This window comes from Macaca thibetana, chromosome 14, assembly GCF_024542745.1.
Source record: "Macaca thibetana thibetana isolate TM-01 chromosome 14, ASM2454274v1, whole genome shotgun sequence".
Taxonomy (NCBI): Eukaryota; Metazoa; Chordata; class Mammalia; order Primates; family Cercopithecidae; genus Macaca; species Macaca thibetana.
Window position 1 is genome coordinate 19,884,500 of NC_065591.1, and position 15,147 is coordinate 19,899,646.

General features: G+C 42.6%; 1 protein-coding gene across 2 annotated transcripts in view; it reads right to left on the reverse strand.

The window, feature by feature from the left end:
- Window positions 1-15,147, reverse strand: part of MAPK8IP1 (mitogen-activated protein kinase 8 interacting protein 1) — a 631,105-nt gene that overhangs the window by 253,706 nt on the left and 362,252 nt on the right. The window lies entirely within an intron of this gene.

The window sequence follows — 15,147 nt, forward strand, 5'->3', positions numbered from 1 at the left end:
GGCTTGCTGAATCAGAGTAGCTGAAGGTAAGAATGACATCCTGGGATCCCTTCTTGTGCTAAATGTTACCCATTTAGTTGGTGGGTCTGGGTCTACCATAGCCAGGGAGGGGGAAACTTCAAGGGGTGGGGTGCCTCAGGGCAGTGGCTGCTGACCCACAGGCCTGGAAGTATTTGACTTTGAATAACGGTACAGGTTTACTGGTGTCTACGCTGGCAGAGAATCTGCTGTGCTTACTCCCCTTCCCTTCCTTGGCAATCTAGCAGGTTCCTCCAGACAGCTTCCCCAGCTCTTATTCCAAGAAAATAACCTGTCCCTGGGGTGGCTGCAGGTCACAGCTTTGTTGTTCTGGGACAGTGGAGTGTCTGGTGATTAGGCAGCCCTAGGGGTCCGAGCCAATTGGAAGAAGGGCTTCCTGAGGAAATTCAGTCCTGGGCTATTTTACATGTGTCAGGAGGATGTAGACAGTTCAACAGCTCTAGCAAATGCCTTAACTAATAGTGGCTTAATCAAGATAGGTGATTTTCTTTTATAAAAAATTTTATTGGGATAAAATAATAGCATATAAAATTTACCATCTTAACCTTTTTAAGGTGTGCCATTCATTAAATACATTCATAACGTGTGCCACCATCCAGATCTGTAATTCTGTTCATTTTGTAAAACTGAAACTCTGGACCCATTAAACAAAAACTCCTCACCTGCCCACCCACCTCCAGTGCCTGGAAACCACCATTCTGCTTTCTGTCTCTAGGAATTTGACTACTCTAGTACCTCGTGTAAGTGGAACCATACAGTGTTTGTCCTGTTACGACTGGGTCATCTCACTTAGTGTAATGTCCTCAAGGTTCATCCATGTTGTAGCGTATGTCAAAATCTCTTTTTCTTTTTAAGGCTGAATAATATTCCACTGTATGGACATACCATATTTTGCTTATCCATTCATCCCTAGATGAACACTTGGTTGTTTCCTTGTCTTAGCTACTGTCAATACTGCTGCTGTGAACATGGGTGTACAATGATCTCTTGAGACCCTGCTTTCCATTCTTTGGGCATATCTCCAGAAATAGAATTGCTGGATCATGTGGCAGTTTTATTTTCAATCATTTGAGGAACTGCCACACTATTTTCCACAGTAGCTGAATGATTTTACATTCCCACCAACACTGCTCAAGGGTTTCAATTTTTTCCACATCACCAATTCTTGTTATTTTCTTTCTTTTTTTGAAAGTTAGCCATGCTCATGGGTGTGAGGTGGTTAGATAGCCTATTTTCTTTCACTCTCATTTAAGAGGCATAGGCTGTTCAGGTCTGGTATGGTGGCTTCCAGGTCATGTGCCCAGATTTCGGGGTCCTGGCTCTTTCTATGTTGTTGCTTCATCTTTCTAAGGTATTGCCCATGGCTATATGGACCTAGAAGGCTTGCCAGGCAGCAGGAAGGAAAAAAACAGGAAAGGACAGTACACCTCTGCCATGTATGAGAACAATCTCAAAATTATAGACATCGCTTTCATTCATGTCTGATTGGCTACAGCCTGGCCACTTGGCCGTACTTAGCTGCAATGGAGGTTGGGAAATGTAGTCTTTTATCTGGATGGCCATAACTGTTAAGGTGGCTGATGAGTCCAAAGCTGATCTCCCTGAGATTCAGTTTCTCTTCTGCGCAAGAGAGGCAGGCTAATTTACACCATCATTCTTTAAGACCAGGAAGCTGACTTGGAAAAGCCTCTGTCAGGACTGGTGGGCAGGTCCTGGGGCTCTTCTCAGCCTGTGATCCATAGGAGCTGCTTCTCCAGGCTGCAATGAGGAAGCTGACTCATCAGTTGGCTTCATGGCATCAGTGTCCAGGTGGTCCTCACTCAGTGCCCCTGGCTGGCTGTTCCAGCACCCAGGGAAAGTTTGCTCCAATGGCCACAGCTGGCTGATTCTTCCCCTGTTACGGTAAGTGATGCCGAGGTACTTGTCTTCACCTCTGACTGCCCTGTGGTGGATTGTCCCTGAGCCAAAGACTTCTCTCCTCTGGGTGCGTGGCTTCAGGTTGGAAGTGGGAGACACTGGAGATCTTGGCCTCGCTGGAGAGAAACCCTCCCTCAACTGCCATGACAGAAGACTTTAATAAGGCTGGCTGGAGCTTTTGGAGGAAAGCCCTGTTTAGTGATGGGTTCATTCATTCATTCATTTATTCATTCAAGTATGTGTAGGCACTGGAATTATAGGCATTCCTTCAAGAAACGCAGTCTAGTGGAAGGCAAACAGGCAAAAAGATAGGGAGACCCTGGGTGAAGTGTTCTGCCCACACGGGCAGGGCTTGGCCTCATACCAACTTGGTCCTGGAAAACACAAGGCCACTGTAATGAGGCACATGTTGGTTTGCTAGGCCTCATGGTCTCATTCTACCTGTCTTTGAGCTTAGAGAAATCAGGGAGGTCTTCCCTAAGGAGGTGGTGCCTGAATTGATTCTTGGGGATGTAGGAGCTGGCCCTATGGAGAAGCTGAGGAAGAAGCGGTGCAAAGGCACAGAGTGGGGAAGGCCTGGGGCATTGATAGCTGCACAGGCTTCAGGCAGGGTTGTGTGGGGCCAGGCCATGTACTAGATCCTGTGCTCCACTCCTCAAGCCTGGAAAGCTTGCCAGTTCACCAAGAGCAGTTTAGCCTTCAAGGGATTTAGTTTTTATGACCATGCCCACAGGAGAAATTCAGAAACCAGAGAGCTTGCCTGCTTTCAGGATAATGACCAGACTCTCCCAGCACTGTTTGAAGTCTGCATGTTCTAGCCCCTGCCACCCCAAGCTTCATCCAGTACCACGGTTCCCTCCACTCTTCACTCTCCAGCCTTCCTGCTTTGATTTCATGAACACATGGTGGTGGATTGTTGCAGTTACAGCCTCCAGTTTGTTCATGCCTCCCTGTACCCACACTGTTTGGTAGTGTCTTCCCACGCTGACTCTGGGTTCCGCCACATGCCTTGCTCTGGTCAGTGGAACAGTAGCAAGTGCAGAGATGTGAAAAGTACTTGAGCTTTGGAGCGTGCTTTTTCTTGCTGCCTCTTGGAAACCTTCGACTGCCATGTGCAGGAAGCCCAGGGTAGCTTGCTGAAGAAGAAAAGCCCACCAAGAGGAGTCCCAGCCATCGATCAGCCAGTTCCTCACAGACTTGGCAACTGTTGAAGATGCATGAGTGAGCCCCAGCTGAGATCAGCCACTACATAACCCAGAGGGTTGGAGCCATCTGGCTGAGCCCAGCCAAATTTCTGACCTACAACATTGCCTGGATGAGGCCAGGCACGGTGGCTCACGCCTGTAATCCAACACTTTGGGAGGTTGAGAGGGGTGAATCTCCTGAGGTCAGGAGTTTGAGACCAGCCTGACCAACATGGTGAAACCCTGTCTCTACTAAAAATATAAAAACTAGCTGGTTGTGGTGGTGCACACCTGTAATCCCAATGGGAGGCTGAGGCAGGAGAATCGCTTGAACCGGGGAGGCGGAGGCTGCAGTGAGCTGAGGTCACATCACTGCACTCCAGCCTGGGCAACAGTGTGACTCTGTTAAAAAAAAAAAAAAAGAAAAAAAAGAAAGGATGTTATTTTAAGCCAGTAAGTTTTGGAGTGACTTGACAGAATAAAAACTGATACACGTCTTTCTCTATCCCATTGCAGGGTCTTTGCAGAGACTGTTCCTTATTCCTGGGTTGTTCCTGGTCTCCTCTTTACCCAGTTGATGTCTCCCTACTCTTTGGATCTCAGCTTCATTATCAACACTTCCTTGGTTTTACAAGACTAGTTCAGCTATCCTGATGATAGGCCCTTATATAGCAGACTATATACCTTACACGTCTGGATTATAGACCCTTATAGCACCTTGTATATCTCTTTTATAGTGTTTACTACAGTTGTAATCATACTTTTTATTATAGGACCTAGCACAAAATAGGTGTCCAATAAACAGCGATTGAATGGATAAAAGAATAAATAAAACAGGTGTTCCCCCTCTGATAAAAGAGCTGTCTTGTCCAAGGCCTTCACTTGGGAGTGGGCAACGCCTCCAAGGAATCTGAATGAGACCCGCAGCAGCACACGACTTCACAGGCTGTTTCACACAAGTTAGAGGAGGCCGAGCTCAATTTTGTTCCAAGAGTCCACATCCTTCCCCGGCAGTCAGCAGCTCTAACTCTACAGACCAGCATTGGCTATCCTGTTTCATTGTCACGATGCCATCACCTGCCTTGCCACTTGTTACAGTTTCCAAGGCTAACACTCTGAAAGAGAATAACAGCCAACAAGCATGTGTATAGAATTTGACAGTTTACGAAGCACATTTCCCCCTCCTGTTAGTCACACCTCCACAGCGACTATCTCTGCTGATGCCAAGGCACCTCTTTCTAGCCAGGAAGTGGTGGTCAGAGCCCCACTTTGGCAGGACAGGCCTTGTCCCCATGGCTTCTGTGTTTTGTGTCTTGACGGCTTAGGTCCTAAGGAGTAACTTCCTGCTCTTGTCTCCAGGCTCAGGGCCCCTCTCACCCCATGGGTCTGGGGTTGTGTCCTGTTATTTCTTTTCATCATGGACTTCCTCTGTTTGTGTGTTCCCACCTGCTTACCCTTGTTCCTCTCCTTGCCAGCAACAAACACTGGCCTCCTAGTCACACTTCCCTGGGATTCTGGGGCACTCGCTGGGCCCCACTTCCTATCATCTTTGAGGGTATTGTGCAGGAACAAACCTGCCCTTCCTGAATCATCCCATTCCCAGGAAAAGTACTTGCTGGGGAAGGATTTCTCCCTGCAGGAATATCTTTACTTCTGGGGAAGGAAAAGATGTCGGGGAAGCACCTTCACACACCCAGTGAGAAAACACAGGCTTCTGCCTCCTGAGCACTGGCAAGCAGGTTGGAATCAAGTCCTTATGGGCAAGTAGCCAGGGTTTAGGCCTACCAGGGAGTCGAGCTGCAGTCATCAGCAGGGTTGGCTTTGTGTCTTTGTGTGGTGCAGCCGGGAGACTAATGCCCAAGTTAGAGATCTGGCTGGCCTGGGAGCCTAGAGTCTTCCTGAGCGGGGGACACATGGGACTATCCTCAAGTGTCACAGGGCTTTGAAGCACTCCCTAGAAACATCTGCTGCCCTGCCTGCCTGTAGTTGCACCTTCTGCTCCTTAGAGATGCCACCTGCTGATGACTTCTGATTGAATTGGGTCTTATTCCTCTTGGGAAATGCTATGATGAAAAGCGTGGTTCTGATTCCAGTTTCATCTCTGCTATTTGCTGTGTGATATTGGGCACAGCACTTAAGCTTTCTGAGCTTGCCTCAGACGGCTACTACGAAGGCTCCATAAAGTAATGCAGTTACATGTATAGAATGGTGCTTGGCACATAGTGAGTGCTCAGTAAATGCTAGGAATCATCACCATCATTATCATCATCATTTTACTCACAGTGCCTAGCAAGGTGCCAGGAATATGATAGCCACTTAATGAATAATGAATGTTTGTTGAATGAATGCATTTTTTAGTGAGCTCTCCTAATTTGAAAGGCTACCAATGCCCAAAGTTACACCTGAATAAAATGCACAGAAGACAGTGTCACCTCCTTATTAGTCAAGGCCTAGAGCCAATGGCTAACTAGGGAAGAGAAGTGAGGGACAGCCAGAAATGCCCACAGAATGATCACGAAGCGTAGGGATAAGCTGGCCTCCCGGCACAGGAAGATTCCTGCAGGTTCCAGGTCCTGTTGGATGAGCAACCCTCAGGGAGAAGCTAGCTGAGTTAACTTGCCATTTTCAGGCCACATTCCCAAGATCGTCTAGCTTCCTGGAAAAATGGCCTCCTGGGGTAGCCCAAGCCAGCTGCCAGCTACCACCACTAGGTCGACTGAACTTGACCTTTCTGCCCTTTTGAGGCATCTGTACTTGTGGCGCTCCTTTTCCATCCACAAAGGACTGTTTTAAGCATGGGGAATTCAGAATGTTTTCCTCCTAAGGCCCAGGGAGCCCACTGTCTAAGGTATGCAGTGATGGAAGTTGTAGAGTTGTCGTAAGCTTGGATCTTCCAGCTTCCTCAACTGGGTCTGGGAACAGCCAGCCAACCACACCCAAAGTCTGGGGACATCCTCCTCAGGCAAACCCTAGCAGCTGGGCTGTGGGCAACAATGCCTTTGTCCTGTATTGCTTCCTGCCTTCTTCCTTCCTTATAACACCTCAGCCTTTAGCAATGTCACGCTGGCTTTGGGCTGGCTTTGAGATGCTGGGTGTGGCTTTGGGGACACGGACATTCGCACTAAAGATTGCAGGAGGCATTTAGAGCTATCCAGAAAAAGTGGAAAATCAGTGATTCAGGTGAGAGGAGACTCAAATTGAGATCTTGTTTCACTGCATCTTGCTGCATCAAGCAGTAATCTTCCTAGAGCCTCAATGTCCCAGCTAAAAAGCCGGGGGACAATTATTGAAAAGAATGTGTCTTCTGTAGCCATTGGATATAGAGGACTACTCATGTCCATCCAGTAAAGTTTAACATATAGACCGAATATCTGTCTCTCCTGTCTTAAAAAATCTGTTTATTCCTTTGATTACTGAGAAAATGTGTTAAAGATTTCATACCATTACTGTGGATTTATCTATTTCTCCATGTATCCCTGCCATGTTTTGCTGTATCATGTTGAGGCTGTAATTTTAGGTGCATCCAATCTAAAGTTATGTATATTTCTTGTGAACCGAACCTTTTATCATTACAAAGTGTTCCTGCTGACCATAGTATGTGTTTGCCTCAAAATCTATTTTGTCTAATGTCAGTACAGCAACACTAGCCTCCTTTGGTTTCTTATTCGTGTGGTTTCTTATTCTTTCAGTTTACACACGTCTTGCAATTACTGATGTATTTGCATTTATATCTGCCATCTGATTTTTGCGTCCTACTTTTCTCACTCATTGTATGCTTTTTCATCTCTTGTTTTCATTCCTTATTTCCTTTTTATTATATTTTCTTCCCTCCACTAATTAGAAAATTATGTATCTGTTTCTATTCCTTTAGTAGGCAACCTTAGCAACTACAGATTCCTTTCTCAGTTTATCTGAGTCTAAAGTTAATCAATATCCTTTTATTGGGAAACACACTTAATACCTTAAAACACTTTAATTACATTCCCCCCCACCCCCCCTTTTTTTTTGAGACAGAGTCTTGCTCGGTTGCCCAGACTGGAGTGCAGTGGCGCAATCTCAGCTCACTGCAACCTCTGCCTCCTGGGTTCAAGCTATTCTCTTGCCTCAGCCTCCCGAGTAGCTGGGACTACAGGCACACGCCACCACGCCCGGCTAATTTTTTGCATTTTTAGTAGAGACAGGGTTTCACTGTGTTAGCCAGGATGGTCTCGATCTCCTGACCTCATGATCCACCCGCCTCGGCCTCCCAAAGTACTGGGATTACAGGTGTGAGCCACTGCACCCTGCCACATTTCCTTCTTTTAAACTACTATGTTGTTGTTGTGATGCATTTTGATTTTTTAAAGAGACAAGGTCTTGCTATAATGCCCAGACTGATCTTGAACTCCTAGCCTCAAGCAGTCCTCCTGCCTCAGCTTCCTAAGTAGCTGGGATTACAGGCACAAGCCATTGTGACCAGCTGTGATGAATTTTAAACAAATGCATTATATGTGGTCTTTTATTGTTTTTTTCCCCCAAAATAATCAATTTTGGGGGGACATCATCTGCACACAATAAAATTTATTCATTTAAAGTATACTGTTTGATGAGTTTTGCACAAATGTGTAGTTATGTAATCACTGCCACACTCAAAAGATAAAATATCTCTATCAAGCCAAATAATTCCCTTGTGCCCTTTCCTTTCCCCATCCCCAGTCCTTGGCAACCATTGAACTGCTTTCTGTCACTTTAGTTTTACCTTTTCTAAAATTTTGTATAAATGCGATCATACACTATGTAGTCTTTTGTGTCTGGCTTCTTTCACTTAGATGGCTCTTGAGATTCATGGTGTTGAATGTTTCAGTGATCTGTTTCTTTTTATTGTTGAGCTCTCTTCATTCCTTTGTGTGGATACAAATTTCCACCTGGTACCACTTTCCTTCTGCCTGAAGAACTTTATTTAACATTTCTTGGAGTGTGGGGTGGCTGATAATAAAGTCTCCCAGGTTTTGCCCGAAAATGTTTACATTTGCCTTTGGTTTTAAGAAGATATTTTCCCTGGATTTAGAATTTCAAGTTGATAGTTTTTCTTTCAGTGCTTTAACGATTTTTGCTTCAGTGTCTTCTGACGTGTATCGTTTTTGATGAGGTATCTATCATAATTCTCATTTTTTTTTTTTTTTTATCTACACATTATGTATCTTTCCACTGGCAGCTTTTAAGATTTTTCTGTGGCTGGGCGCAGTGGCACATGCCTATAATCCCAGCACTTTGGGAGGCTGAGGCGGGCAGATCACCTGAGATCAGGAGTTTGAGACTAGCCTGACCAACACGGAGAAACCCCGTCTCTACTAAAAAATATAAAAATATAAAAATTAGTCGGGTGTGGTGGCGCATGCGTGTAATCCCAGTTACTCAGGAGGCTGAGGCAGGAGAACTGCTTGAACCTGGGAGGCGGAGGTTGTGGTGAGCTGAGATCTTGCCATTGCACTCCAACCTGGGCAACAAGAGCGAAACTCCATCTCAAAAAAAAAAAAAAAAAAATTTTCTATATCACTAATTTTCAGCAGTTTTGATTATCATCTGCCTTGGTGTGTTTTTCCTTTATTTTTATCCTGTTTGGGGTTTGTTGAGCTTTTTGTATTTGTGAGTTTGTAGCTTTCTTCAAATGTAGAAAAGTTGGCTGGGCATGGTGGCTCATGCCTGACATCCCAGCACTTTGGGAGGCTGAGGTGGGCAAATCATTTGAGGTCAAGAGTTCAAGACCAGCCTGGCCAACATGGTGAAACCCTGTCTCTACTAAAAATACAAAATACAAAACAAAACAAAACAAAAAAAGCTAGGCCTGGTGGCACACACCCGTAGTTCCAACTACTCATGAGACTGAGACGGGATAATCGTTTGAACCTGGGAGGTGGAGTTTGCAGTGAGCTGGGATAGGGCTGCTACACTGCAGAGAGAGACTCTATCTCAGAAAAAAAAAAAGAATAAAAAATAATTTAGAAAAGTTTTAGCCATTTTTTCTTCAAATATTTTTTTCTGTTCCTACCCCTATCCCCCTGCTGAGACTCTAATTACCTATGTTAGGTACCCTGCCATTGTTCTGCAGAAGACTGAGGCTCTGTTAGTTTTTTCCAGTCTTTTTCCTCTTTGTGCTCAATTTAGATAGTGTCTAATGCTTTGTTTTTAAGTTGACTGATCTTTTCTTCTTTAATGTCTAATCTGTTGCTAATCCCACTCAATGTACTTTTCATTTTAGTTTGTATTTTTCATCTCTATATGGCCTTTGGGTCTTTTTATGTTTTATATCTTCCATTTTATCTTCATTGTGTTCATGTTCTCCTTTACATCTTTGAGTATTTATAGTGTTTTGAAGTCTCTGATGACTAAGTCTAGCAGGGGAAATGCCAGATGCTTATAAAACCATCAGATCTCATGAGACTCACTCACTCACTCACTATCAGAAGAACAGCATAGGGGAACCACACCCATAATCCAATTACCTCCATGTGGTCCTACTCTTGACACATGGGTATTATGAGGATTACAATTCAAGATGAAATTTTGGGTGAGGACACAGCCAAACCAAATCACTTGGCCTCTCAAAGTGCTAGGATTACAGGCATGAGCCACCACACCCAGCCAACATTTCTTTCTTAATTTTTTTGTTTTGAATTGCTTACTGTGGTAAAGGAAATCCTGTAGCAGTTTAAAGCTTTGAGAGCAAAAGTGTAAGTCCCTTTTCATGCCTTTTAATTCTGTATTTAAAAAGATATTACTTTTCATACAACATATATACTTTTGATATATTACTTTTTAAATAATTTAATGCAGTTAATGTTTGATTAGATTTATCCATATACCACTTTATTTATTCTTACACCTCAGAGTTTCTTTCTGATATTTCTTTTTATTTTATTTATTTTTCTACCCTGGAATATAACTTTCAGTGAGATTTCATAGTGGTAAACTTCCAGTTTTTGGATATCTGACAATGTCTTTTTCTTACCTTTGTTCTTTCAATATATCTTCTCTGTGTGTAGAATTTGGGGGTGATATTTATTTTTTCAGTATGTTGAAAATATCATTCTATTTTCTTCATGGTTTCCATGACTGCTGGTGAGAATCAGCCATTATTCTAATAGTTTTCCTAAAATAATATTTATTTCTTGGTTGGTTTAAAAATCTTGTTATTGACATAAGAATTTGCAGTTTTACCATGATGGGACTAAGTATAAATTTTTTATTTAATGTTTGTATTCACTGGGCTTTTGAATCTGTGGGTTGATGTCTTTTGTCAGTTCTGAAGTTCTCAGCTATTAGTTTTTAAAATATTGCTTCTGCCTCATTCTCTTGTACTTTTTTTTCTTGGAATTCTAATTAGACATATATTAGACTGTTGTACTTTATCCTTCATTAAAAAAAACTCTTAATTTTTTTCTTTGTCTTTTTCTGCTCAATTCTAGATAATTTCCTGGTAATTATCTTTCAGTTTATCAATTCTCTCTTTAGCTGTATCTAGTCTGTAGTTAAGTATGCCTATCCAGTATTTAATTTTAGTTATGATGTTTTTCATTCCTAGAAGTTATCTTTTACTTTATCAATGTCACTTAATTATTCTTTACTGTTTCTTTTCTTGTTTCCTGTACATATTTTAAAGTGTATTTTTTATTTTTAAAAAAATAATGCACATAATTATTTTATATTTTAATCAATAGGTCTAATACCTGTGTCCTTTGCAGGTCTGTTCTACAGCCAATTGTTCTGTTGCTTCTTGGTTATGATGCCTTGTTTCCTTGTGTGTTTTGATTAGTTTTATATTGCATGTAGCCCATTTTCCTTTGATTTTTGCTTATGGAAATTTGTTATAGCTAGGATTGTAGAGGATTCTTCCAAAGAGTATTTATTTTTGCTCTTGACAGGCTCCTGGGGGCACTACGTGGCAGCAACCACTCCAAATTAAATTCTTGGCTTGTGGGGTCTTGAACAACCCAGATAGTATGAAGTTGGCTTACAAACTTGTGTAAGAAGTGACTGATTGTTCCAGATTTTTAGTACTTTTTCTGTTTTCCACTTAGTGCTTAGTTTTAAGACAATCAATTTTCTTTGTAGTCCTCATGAAGAAGAGGTTCTTGATATTTCTCCTTAGTCCTAAACCTGAGAGCAAGCCCCTTGGAAGTCTCAGCTATTCTGTGGGAGAAACCCTTATTAGACTTTCCAACTTGGGAATATCCTGGGCTTTGTTAGCTCTTCCTTGAGTGCTAGGATCCTGGGAATACCAAAACTCTGTTTCACAGGGTTTAGTAAATGTCTTCTGGGAAAACATCAGCTGCTTTTCTCCTGTTACCTTTCTGGTTTCTACCTTCACCGCATTTTTTTTTTTTTTTTTTTTTTTTTTTTTTTTTTTTTTGCCGTGTGCATTATTTACTTTCTTGCCAGTTTGTCTTACACGTAAGAAGATCTTTTATTATTTTGTCTAGATTTTTAAAGTTGTTTTCAATAGGAGAGTCATTCCAGGCATCTGGCATTTAATATTACCAAAAACAGAACTTCTGGGGTCATGCTTGGTGTTCTTCGCTATTACCTAGCACATAGTAGGTCCTCAGACACTATTTGGTAAATAAATGAATGAACGAGAGGATGAATGAACATGTAGGCACACTGCTTTGCCTGCATGAAATGTTGGAAACAGCATGAGGTCAGAGACCTTTTCTGATGAGTTTACCACTGTCTGAAACTTTATGTAATGGCCTATGCCAGGGTCTAGCTAATGTCAACTGATCTTGACTCAGACTCGTCTGGAAGCACAATGGGAAATTTGTTCCCATAGGCAACCCTTGCCCTGTGCATAGAGCAACTCTTCTAATCTGTGGGATGTTGGGAATGGATGATGAGGATGGGTTTCAATGACTGTTCTCTGTTCTTTTCCTGGTTACTCTGGGGCTGTTGGCTGCAAGTCTTCTCTCATGGTGATGGAGTGTTGTCCTTGGTCTCCTTGGTGCTGTGTCCAAGCCCTTGCAACTCAAAGTGTGATCCACAGACCAGTATCAACTACATCAGCTGGGAGCTTGTTTGAAATGTGAAATCTTGGGCCCCATCCCAGACTTACTGGTTCAGAATCTTCACTTTTAGCAAGGTCCCCTGGTTATCTATGTGCACATGAAAGTTTGAGAAACATTGCTCTTAGAACTTTCCAATAGTTGTGTGCTATGAATAGGTTGCAGGTGTGCAATAAATGGGCTACAGGTGTGCACTGAGTGGATTACAGGTGTGCACCGAGGAACTGATTCTTAACAGCCTTCAGATGTTTGTGTAGGATGACTAATACAGTTTGTCTGTGTCCCCACCCAAATCTCATCTTGAATTGTAGCTCCCACAATTTCCACCTGTCGTGGGAGGGACCCGGTGGGAGGTAATTGAATTGTGGGGGCAGGTCTTTCCTGTACTGTTCTCCTAATAGTAAACAAGTCTCACGAGATCTGATGGTTTTACAAAGGGGAGTTTCCCTGTACAAATTCTCTAATTTTCTCTTGCTGTGGCCATGTGAGAAGTGCTTTTCACCTTCCGCCATGATTGTGAGGCCTCCCCAGCCACATGGAACTGTGAATTCATTAAACCTCTTTTCCTTCCCAGTCTTGGCTATGTCTTTATCAGCCCCGATCAGAAAACGGTCTAGTACAATGGCCAATACATTTTGTTTGCCTGGGATTTTCCCAATTTTAGCATTGAAAGAACTGCATCCCCGGAAACCTATCAGATCCAGACTAACTGGGATGATTGGTCACCTTACCAGCTGAGACTGAAAGCAGTCTCTAGTTCAATGAAGGGGGTGACAGGGAAGCTGCATAGAGTCTCTAGCATGGAGAAGCTCTAGAAGAAGGCTCCAAATCTCTGTCTTTCTATAAATTGTCAACTTTAACCTATTTGCAGGTGATGTTCCCTTTTAGTGGCATCCTTGTTAGCTACAGGGAGAGAGCTCTAGCAATACACACACATTCTGGAAATTAGAACTTCGTCATTATTTTGAAATGCTTGATATAAAACATTTGATTGCATTCACAATCCATTCACTTTATCATAAGAAATTTCAACATTACATTTGTCAAAGAAAGAAAAGGAAGAACTGTTAGATTCTTTTAATAAAATTTCAAGTGTTCTACATTTTTGACTGGTTATAAAATGGTCTGACATTTTTTATCATGTACTTGTGTGAACAAGTTTCCTGTTGATTGTGACTTTCAAGTATTTGAAGAGATCATCATTAAAAAGCCCTGATCAAGAATTGCATATGGCCATTTCACGCATAAAGCCTGACATTAGAAAAAACTGTGTTCGTGGAAGAAAGCTCAACTTTCTCATTACCTTTTTTGAAAAGATTTTATTGGGAAGTTTTATACATATTCAATTTTTAATATTCTTCCTATTACTTTGTACTTATTTTTCTTATCAAAATTATATAATGTACCAAAAAGTAATATAGTTTTTTTTCACCCAGCTTCCTGTAGATGCTCCCAAATTATCTCCATTTTACCCCAATGTGCCATGCAAATGTTATGTTCTCTGTGTGCGGAGGCATGAGTGCCTTGGAAATCTTGCCGTAGCCTTCCGAGCTCCCCCGTTCTTTGAACTGATTGGGATCCTTCTATCTACTGGGAAGGAGCAAGGCAAATCGCCACACCCTCCAGGAATCTCCACTCCCTGCCTTTCCTCCACCTTCCCATCTCCCTCTGTCCCTGTGAGGGATCCCTTCTTTAGTGGAAGAAGCATTTCAGCTACCTCAAATGGCTGCTATGGCAAACCTAGTGCTGCGAGGAGCAGGGGTGGCCTGACTTGGGGGTGGGCTTCAGTGCAGAGCTGCTGCTCCTTTTGGGGGCAAAATTGTGATGGAGGGTAGATGGGGTCAGAGCACTCAGGGCCTGACCTGAGATACCTGCATGCAAGCCTGCAGAAGACACCCCCTGGCATGGGGTCCCCCAGACACTTGGCTCCCACACTTCCTGGATGGCTCCAGGGTCTCCCCAAAAGATGATTCATCACAAGGCCATGTTCTGACCACAGCTGGTTTCCAGTGGCCTGTTTTTCTAGGGCCCCAAGAGTATATCTTACCTCATTCCTTGCACTACTAGTAGCTTGAATTTGACTTTTGCCTCCAGAGTTTTCTAGAACAACTTGACTGGCACGGGTGATGGGGGGGGGCTTATGCCTGGGCTTTGGAGTCAGAAAGATGTGGGCTCAAGTGTTGGTGCTGCCACTTACTAGCTCTGGGATCCAGTGCCTGGCATTAAGTGCTCAACTAATGAGGATTGCTGTTATTATAGTTGACCCTTGAATAACATGGGGTTGAACTGTGCAGGTCTACTTATACATGAATTTTCTTCTGCCTCTGTCACCCCTGAGACAGCAAGACCAACACTCTTCTTTCTTCTCTTTCTCAGCCTACTCGATGTGAAGACAATGAGGATAAAGACCTTTATGATGATTCACTTCCACTTAATGGACAGTAAATATATTTTCTCTTCCTTTTGATTTTCCGAATGTATGACTTTCCGATTTTCCGAAAATGTCATATTTTCCTTTCTCTCACTTACTTTATTGTAAGAATACAGTATCTAATATAACACACAAAATATATGTTAATTGACTGTTTCTGTTATTGGTAAGCCTTCCAGTCAATAGTAGGCTATTAGTAATTCAGTTTTTGGGGAGTCAAAAGTTATATGTAGATTTCCCGCTGTGCAGGAGGTCAGTGTTCCCAACATCTGTGTTGTTTAAAGATCAACTGTATTATTTCCCCCTCACTTCCTTGAGTTGTTCCTTTTCTTTTCTTTTTTGCAACCAAATCTTGCTTTGGATCCAGGTGGTTGTAAACTCCTTTAGTTTTTCGTGTAAACCTGACATTGTAAGGAAACAGGATTCCAATAGGATACTGATGTGGAAAAAAAAAAGCAAACAAACCCAAAAAACAGGAAAAAGCCTAACTTTTCACACACAAAACAATAATTCTGGTTATGAGGATAATTAATAAATG